A 7,916-nucleotide genomic window follows, 5' to 3' on the forward strand; every position below is an offset into this window, starting at 1 on the left:
CACACTGCCATGCAGGTGGGAGACCATCCTAAAAACCCCTAGTCTAGAAGTGAGGGGTGGGTGGCAGTGGAGAAAGAATGGGTCTCGGGACGTTGATGGGGAGAATTACTTGAAGGGCTACCCAAGCAGCTGAGACAGTGCCCTGTTTGTTCCAAGGATGAAGTCAGAGTGTAGCTCTAAAACAAGGCAGCCTCAAGGGGCCCCCCCCAGAGAGAAGCAGGGCCCTGCCCAGGTAACTGCAACCGAAATGAGAGACAGAGTGCCTGAGACCAGAGGCCGGTGAAGGTGCTCTGCCCTTGCACATCCTGCCTGTCTCCATGACCCCAAGTGCCCAGGGGCGCCAGGGTTGCAGTGACTAGAGTGGACAATCCTTACAGAAGAGAGGTTTACTGTGTTCAGGAAATAGTCCACACAGCAAGAGTGATCAAGACCAGCGGTTCCCAAACATGCTTCGCTCAGGACCCCTTTACCCTCTTAAAAACGCTTGGGGCCCCAGAGAGCTTTCATTTATATAGGGTAAACCAATCTATCAATATTTACTGTAACAGAAGTTAAAATGGAGAAAAAAATGTAATACAAATAACATAACACTTACGAAAATAGCTGTATTTTTCTAAAAATAGTTATTTAGTAAGAAGAATGACATTGTTTTATATATATATTTTTTTTTATAATTTTATTTATTTTTCCCCCAAAGCCCCAGTAGTTAGTTGTATGTCATAGCTGCACATCCTTCCAGTTGCTGTACGTGGGGTGCAGCCTCAGCGTGGCCGGAGAAGCGGTGCGTCGCTGCGCACCCGATCCGAACCCCAGCCGCTAGCAGCGGAGTGCGCGCACTTAACCACTAAGCCATGGGGCTGGCCTTTTTTTTTTTTTTTTTTTTATAATTTTATTTATTTATATTTTTTAAAATCTCACCTATGTCTCGCTTAATAGCTGCATTTTCATATCTGCTTCTCATTTCAATCTGTTATGATATCACCCATCATGTAGACTCTGGAAAACTCTGATGAACACTCATGAGAGAAAAATGTCTTTGTATTCCTATTAAATAGTTTTACCTTTGTGGACTCCCTGAAAGAGATTCAGGAGCCCCCAGGGTCCAGAGACCAGACTTTGAGAACCACCGTACTGACACTCATGTACTAACGGGATCCGACAACCAAGAATCCCCAAACATTTGAAGAAAACCAACCACTTGTGGAGGAAGAACTAGACAGAACTCTGGAGAAAACAGAGAAACACAGGAATCAGAAGAGGACATTAAAATAAGAATGATTAATATCCTCTGAGAGGCTCAGTGGGCTATAAGAACTGGTCAGATGGCAAATGGACACAGAGAAAACACACAAAAATCAATACTTTTCCCATATACCATTAATAACCAGGTAGGAGATGGCATTGCAACGGCAACAAAAATCATAAATAACCTAGGCATAGACCTAACCAAAATTTGGATGACCTACATGTAGAAAAATTTATATTGGATTAAAGGGCATAAATTGAGAGATGTATTATTTCCTGTGGGAAGTCTCAGTATTATAAAGAGGGCAGTTACATGAGTTGCTCAGTAAACACCCCTCTGCATTATACTGGGTTGAGCTGGATTTCTGTCACAAGCATCAGGAGCTGTGACTAATATATTTCTCCACGATGAAAGCTGCCCCAAACAAAATGAAGAGATAAGTGATTGACAACAAGAAAATATTTGCAACACAAATAAGTCTAAGGGCTAATGTACTTAATAGACAAAACTCCTAGAGATTCATATGAAGAAAACAAAGAACCTTAAGGGACAGGTATGTGTGTGTACGTACATGTGTGTAGAGAGAGAGAGATTTTAAGAAATGTGATTGTGGAAGCTGGCAAGTCCAAAATCTTCAGGGTAGGCCAGTAGGCTGGAGATCCCAGGGAAGAGTTGATGTTGCAGCCGAGTCTGAAGGCACTCCACTGCAGAATTCCTTCTTGCTCAGATGTCTGTCTTTTTTCTCTTAAGGCCTTCAACTGATTGGGTGAGCCCACCCACATTATGGTGGGTAACCTGCTTTACTCTAAGTCTACTAACTAAAATATTAATCTCATCTCAAAATTAACTTCACAGAAACATCTAGCGTAACGTTTAACCAAATATCTGGGCACTGTGGTCCAGCCAAGTTGATGTACAAAATTAACCATCACAGTTTCTTTCTCAGATTATAGTTGTGACACAAGTAGCAGCTCTGCTCCTCAAGGTCACTCATGGCCCCAGGCTCCTTCTCCCATGTTGCTCACAGTCCCATAGGGCACTGCTGGGCTGCTGCCACAGCCAGATTCTGGGCAGCTCAAAGAGGACACACCCACTGTTTGCAGGCCCAGGAAAAGAAGTGGCTACTATCCTAGTCTCCTCGTATTCTATTAGTGAGAACTACATCATGAGGACACTGAACTGCAAGGCAGGCTGGGAAATGTAGTCCAGCTCAGCAGCCTCCGCACCGCTACAGACCTGTTATTCTGGGAGAAGGGGAGAACAGATTTTATTTGAAGTGAGCAGTTTCTACCCCCACCTCCTTATAAATAAGGAAATCTCAATTAAATCCATGAAACACTTTTCCTTTCCTTGTTTTCTTTTTCCCATAAGATTGGCAAAAATTTTTAAGTTGGCAAATAACCAGCTGTATGTATGTGTCAGGAGGATTCTTAACCTACAGCAACAAACACTTTATTTTGTGTGTGTGTGTGTGTGTGTGTGAGGAAGATCAGCCCTGAGCTAACATCCATGCCAATCCTCCTCTTTTTTTGCTGAGGAAGACTGGCCCTGGGCTAACATCCGTGCCTGTCTTCCTCCACTTTATATGGGACGCCGCCACAGCATGGCCTGACAAGTGTTGCATCGGTGTGTGTCCGGGATCTGAACCCAGGCTGCCAGCAGCAGAACGCACGCACTTAACCCCTACACCACTGGGCCGGCCCCAGCAAATACTTTAAATTAAAAAGGATTTTACTTTGGAGGGTGCTCCTAGAATCCTGAAGGTGCTAGAGGAACAGGTTGGGAAAATGAGCAGGGGTCAAGAGGGCTCCACAGACCAATGGTAGTAGAAGCGGGCTTGCTCAGACACTATGGCCACCCCAGGACACTGATACCACATCTGGACAAGGTCACAGCCAGACAATGCCACTAGCACCGTCTCTGCACACCCTCTTCTAGACCCGGCTCTGCATGCCCAGGACCTTGGGACTCTCTGCCCAAACGTCTCCACGCCCGCTTCTAGGGCTTGTGTGGGCCTCTTCTCCCAATCTGGGGGCATCCCTCTTCCCCACCCCTTGGCCTAAGGTGGACCAAGGGCTTGTTTGTGTGTGGGGGGGGAGGTTAAGTGTGGAGCTTGGAACTGCAGGCTGGGGGCAAGGCCCCCCACTCTTTTGGAGCATTTTGTTAATATCTATCAAAATCTCAAATACACAGAGCCAGCATTTCCTCTTCTAGGAATCTTCCATTTGTTGCAGAAAAGCACACATTCTTAGTGGAAAAGCAATTCATGGAACTATGTGCATAGAGAAGTGGGAAAGTCTAGTTGTTAACTTGCAGCTCTGGAGCCAGGCTCAAATCCTGACTCTACCACTTAGTAACTGTGTGATCCTGGGCAGGCTACTGTGGGAGATCAAGATTTGGCCACCCTGAAATCTATCTCTTTACCTTGATTGTTTTCTCTGACGGACATTTGACCTCCCCCACTAACTGCCTAAAAAATTTCACATAGAAGATCTGTAATATAATGTAAAATAGATGTTACAATAGAAAAGGCACCAACAGGCCCATCTTATCAGAAGTTCTGTCTCTGGCCACATTCTCTGGATGGCCCTGAGAGGAGCTGCCAGACAAACATTTACATTTATAAGGGAAATCTGCATTTGTAAAGGTATCTCCCTCTCTGTATTGGGAAGGGGGGGATGACCTCATTTCTAGAAACCTATCAATGTGGAAAGTGAGGCCTTAAATCTGCATAATAACTTTACTCTTGTTTACTGTGCTTTAATGGTAATCTCCTGTAACTGTCTCCCCCCATCCCCAGCATCCTCTTTTGTCTTCAGCTGAACATGGTATTTAAGATGAGAATTTCTGCTATTGTGTTGAGAAACGCAGTGTTCCTGGTTTCTCCCATGTATACATGTTATTAAGCTTGGTATTCTTTTCTCCTGCTAACCTGTCTTGTTAATTATTTGGCCAGCCATAAGAACCTTAAGGGAAAGGGCAGAGGGGGATTCTCCCTCTTCCGCCACACTACCTAACCTCTGTGCCTCAGGCTCCTCACCTGAAAAATGGGGATGACAGCAATAAATCTCACAGAGGTTCGTGAGGATGAAATGAGTTAATATCTGCCAAGTGCTCAGACCAGCGGTTGGCATTTGGTGATGTTGGGGGGAGAGGGAGAATCCCCCTCTGCCCTTTCCCTTAAGGTTCTTATGGCTGGCCAAATAATTAACAAGACAGGTTAGCAGGAGAAAAGAATACCTAGTTTAATAACATGTATACATGGGAGAAATCAGGGACACTGCGTTTCTCAACACAATAGCAGAAATTCTCATCTTAAATACCATGTTCAGTGGAAGACAAAGGAGGAAACTGGGGGTGGGGGGAAACAGTTACAGGAGATTACCACTAAAGCACAGTAAACAAGAGTAAGGTTATTATGCAGATTTAAGGCCTCACTTTCCACATTGATAGGTTTCTAGAAATGAGGTCATCCCCCCCTTCCCAATACAGAGAGGGAGATACCTTTACAAATGGAGATTTCCCTTATAAATGTAAATGTTTGTCTGGCAGCTCCTCTCAGGGCCATCCAGAGAATGTGGCCAGAGAGACATAAGATGGGCTTGTTGGTGCCTTTCCTATTGTAACATCTATTTTACATTATCTTACAGCCATCAGATAGATTGGTTCCAGGAAGGAGTTACTATGTCAAATTCTTTAGGCAGGTAGTGGGGGAGGTCAAATGTCCGTCAGAGAAAACAATCAAGGTAAAGAGATATATTTCAGGGTGGCCAAATCTTGATCTCCCACAGTGAACACTCATTGCCCGTTATCTCTTCTTACCCTGACCTCATTCCTCTACAAAGAGTATGAATATGCATCCATGCACGTGGGTATGTGCCCAGAACTGTACATGCTCAACTTTTAACAGTGGTCATCTGGAAGCGCCGGTGTGTAGAAAGGAAGGGGGTCAATATGGATGTTCTCTTGCGATGAGTCTATTTATGAATTCTTTTAATTTTCTCTAAGAAGTATTGACTTATGTAGGTAGGTAAGTAAGTAATAGGTAGTAGGTAATAGACTGGTGAACAAGAATGAGCAGGCAGAGCCCGGGCCCTGGGACAGGAGGACTCTTCCAGGTCGGAGCCATGGTGAGAGGCCTGAAGGCACCCAGAAGCAGAGGAGGGAGGATGGCATGGGCAGGGGTGCCTCCCAGGGCAGGCCATGATGCTAGCATTCACCACTCTCCTTCTTTCCCTTTCTTTTTGCTGCACCAGGTTGGGATCCAGAAGTCTCCCAAGTAGACACAGTCATTCATTGAACAGTGGTCTTATCTAAAAATGCACAGCCTTTGGGAAGCTCAGGGTGCATTAACCTAGCTTAGCGTGAACAGCAGCCTAGGCGCTGTAGGGGAATTGGGGCTTGCTGAAAGAAGACAGGGGATGAGGTTCAGGCACGAGGACGGGGGACTGGTAGAGCCGGAGCCCCAGACCCCACCCCTTAGGCCTGAGGGGCAGATGAGGGCAGATGCAAACTTCACCCATTTCAACATTTCCTCCTGGGCTGGCCTGGGCCCAGGAAAGGGGCAAGGGTGCGGTCTCCATCCTCTTCCCCTTCACCCCTCCTCCTCCCCCTTCTCCTCTCCCTCCCTCTCCTTTCTTTCTCGTCTTGCCCCCTCCTTCCCTTGCTCCCGCTGGCTTCTTCTCCCCTCCCCTTGCCTTCTCTCCCTCCCCTCCCCCTTGCTCCTCCTCCCCCTTCCATTAGCCCTCCTCCCCCCGTCCCCGCGCCAGAAGCGGGTCCGCACCCCGGGTGGCCGCGCTGGGTGGGGCGGGGAGGAGCTCCGTGCTCTGGTTCAGCGGCCCCGCCCTGCGGCTCGCACCTGCTCGGCGGCGGCTGGGTTTATTCCCGGCCTGGGGCTTGGCGGGCGAGAGGGAAAGTGGGTCAGCGGCGGGCTGTTGTTGTGCTTGGACAGGGGCCCAGGATACCTCAGGCCTTTCCCGGGCGCAGGGGCAGGAGGCATCCCGCGCGTGGCACGCGAGGACAAGGGGGCCAGGCCGGCCTAAGCCGCCTGAATGGGAGGCCCTCGGGCACCGCACGGTGCAGGCTATGCCCCCTTTCTGCCCTAAGCCCGCCAGGTGGGGACCCCGGAGCCGGCCCGGTGCCGGGTCCGCCCGCGGTCGGCTAGCGGAGCGGGGACGCACGGCGGCGCGGGCTCAGGCAGCTGCACCCTGGCCCCCAGGGCCGTCTCCACGGCGCCCACTATGTCCGCCCTTCTTCAGACCCCCGGCTGGGTCTGGGCGGCTCCCTCCTCCGGGATGTTGTCCTCGCCACCCCTCCCTGCCCCCTAGTGTCAGACACATGCGTCCGCAAACTAGAGCCCCAGCCGTTGAGTTGGCCTCTATGAATGCCCTAACACCCGGGCTTACCCTGACCCTGACCCTGACCCTGACCCCCAGCCCACTGCTCCTCTGCCCAGGTGCAGAGGGCCCTGGCTCTGCTCCAGGGAAGCCTCTGAGGGACAGATGCCTGTATGCCCCCTGCCTCTCTGCTGCTGTGACAGTCCTCCTCTCAGTGGCCCAGCCAAGGGCTACCCTCCTGCCCACCTTGTGCCCACCTTGCACCCTAGCAGTCCTGGGATGGCGGCATCTGTGGGCTGTGCCCCAGGTCGGGCTGCAGATACAGGTCACTGTCCTGGCGCAAGGACAGGCTAGAGAGCACAGAGGTGATGGGGCCTTCCAGGCATCAGCCCCTGGATCTCCCCCCAGCAGTCTCCCACACATGGGCAGACAGGCAGCGCTGGGGGCCCCAGGCTGCATCCCTGTACCACCTGGCCTTGTCCTGTACCCCGTTAACTACACGGGGGCCCTCGGGGCTCTACTGGCTCCTAACACACTCTGAACTCTCCTGCTTTGGAGCTCCTGCTGGAGCCGCACCTTCTCCCTGGAAAGCCCTACCCCTTGGTCATCTGACCAGTGTTTCACTTTTATCCCAGAAGCTTTTGGAGTCTCTCATGGAATGATTCTCCATCCCCGGTTGCTGGTGCACAGTCTGCGTCCTTCGGTGACCATGCCCAGCACTGGCCTGTCTGCTGCTTCTGGGAGGCTGGCCTCTGTGAACGCTGGTGCTGAGGGGAGCCTCTCACCTGGGCAAGAGAGGGACTCAGGGGCTGCCACAGTCTCCCACAGACTGTAGGTTTGAGAAGATTTCGCCATGGGAAGCCTGCATGGCCATTCATGTATGTCCTCATGTGTATTCAGCAGCAGCACGTGCCACAGTTGAGTCTGGGGCAACCCCCTGTGTTCGTCTGAATCCAGATTGGTGAGCTCGACCAACCGGCCAGTGTTTGGTACCCCTTCGCTCCAGGCTTGTAGAAGGGCTGACATTGGCTCATGAGCCCTCCACAAGTCCACTCAAAAGGACAGCTGGGCACTTAGGAGCCTCCCACAATGGGAGGGGAGAAGGGCAGGAGGAATGCATGGGAAGATGGGAGAGGAAATTGGTGATAAGTGACATTTTTCAGTGCCAGGGAAGAAGGAGCCTTGGTGAGGTGAGCAGGTGCTGCTTTCCTGGACATCCAGGCTTCAGGTCAGCCCGAGTTGCAGAGGAGGGAGCCGTCCTTTTCCCTTCCCAGCTCTCCCTGTTGAGAAGGGGGACAGGAGGGTCCCCCTAGACCACTCCCAGCAGGCCTTCA

This window comes from Ceratotherium simum, chromosome 3, assembly GCF_057802395.1.
Source record: "Ceratotherium simum simum isolate JZ-2026a chromosome 3, ASM5780239v1, whole genome shotgun sequence".
Classification (NCBI taxonomy): Eukaryota; Metazoa; Chordata; class Mammalia; order Perissodactyla; family Rhinocerotidae; genus Ceratotherium; species Ceratotherium simum.